This window comes from Oncorhynchus keta, unplaced genomic scaffold (assembly GCF_023373465.1).
Source record: "Oncorhynchus keta strain PuntledgeMale-10-30-2019 unplaced genomic scaffold, Oket_V2 Un_contig_1748_pilon_pilon, whole genome shotgun sequence".
Taxonomy (NCBI): domain Eukaryota; kingdom Metazoa; phylum Chordata; class Actinopteri; order Salmoniformes; family Salmonidae; genus Oncorhynchus; species Oncorhynchus keta.
Genome location: NW_026280454.1, coordinates 123,490 through 125,000, shown reverse-complemented (window position 1 = coordinate 125,000; position 1,511 = coordinate 123,490).

Sequence of the window (1,511 nt, the reverse complement as noted above, 5' to 3'; positions counted from 1 at the left end):
TTGGAAATCCCACTCAAATGTGGACAATGATACATTGGCATCTGTCGGCCATCTTGATCTTGATCATGATACATTGGCATCTGTCGGCCATCTTGGTCTTGATCATGATACATTGGCATCTGTCGGCCATCTTGGTCTTGATCATGATACATTGGCATCTGTCGGCCATCTTGATCTTGATCATGATACATTGGCATCTGTCGGCCATCTTGATCTTGATCATGATACATTGGCATCTGTCGGCCATCTTGATCTTGATCATGATACATTGGCATCTGTCGGCCATCTTGGTCTTGATCATGATACATTGGCATCTGTCGGCCATCTTGATCTTGATCATGATACATTGGCATCTGTCGGCCATCTTGATCTTGATCATGATACATTGGCATCTGTCGGCCATCTTGGTCTTGATCATGATACATTGGCATCTGTCGGCCATCTTGATCTTGATCATGATACATTGGCATCTGTCGGCCATCTTGATCTTGATCATGATACATCGGCATCTGTCGGCCATCTTGATCTTGATCATGATACATCGGCATCTGTCGGCCATCTTGATCTTGATCATGATACATCGGCATCTGTCGGCCATCTTGATCTTGATCATGATACATTGGCATCTGTCGGCCATCTTGATCTTGATCATGATACATTGGCATCTGTCGGCCATCTTGATCTTGATCATGATACATTGGCATCTGTCGGCCATCTTGATCTTGATCATGATACATTGGCATCTGTCGGCCATCTTGATCTTGATCATGATACATTGGCATCTGTCGGCCATCTTGATCTTGATCATGATACATTGGCATCTGTCGGCCATCTTGGTCTTGATCATGATACATTGGCATCTGTCGGCCATCTTGATCTTGATCATGATACATTGGCATCTGTCGGCCATCTTGATCTTGATCATGATACATTGGCATCTGTCGGCCATCTTTTTTGGGGTGGAAAAAGGACCAAATCTCATACTTAAAAGTAAAATTAAAAGATACCTTGATAGAAAATGACTCAAGTAAAAGTCACCCAGTAAATTGCTACTTGAGTAAAAGTATAAAAGTATTGAGACACAAAGAATTTTAAATAAATAAATAAAACCCAATTTTGATAAACTCCCATATCTACTGGGTGAAATACCACAGTGACCAATCACAGCAGCAAGATTCATGACCTGTTGCCACAAGAAAAGGTCAACTAGTGAAGAACAAACACCATTGTAAATACAACCCATATTTATGTTTATTTATTTTCCCTTGTGTCCTTTAACTATTTGCACATCGTTCCAACACTGTATATAGACATAATATGACATTTGAAATGTCTTTATTCTTTTGGAACTTTTGTGAGTGTAATGTTTACTGTTCAATTTTATTGTTTATTTCTATTCCACTTGCTTCGTAAACATATATGTTTCCCATACCAATATAGCCTTTTAAAATGAACTGACGGGGAGAGATGGAGAGCGAGAGAGTGCGAGACAGCCCTGGAATGATTTAGAT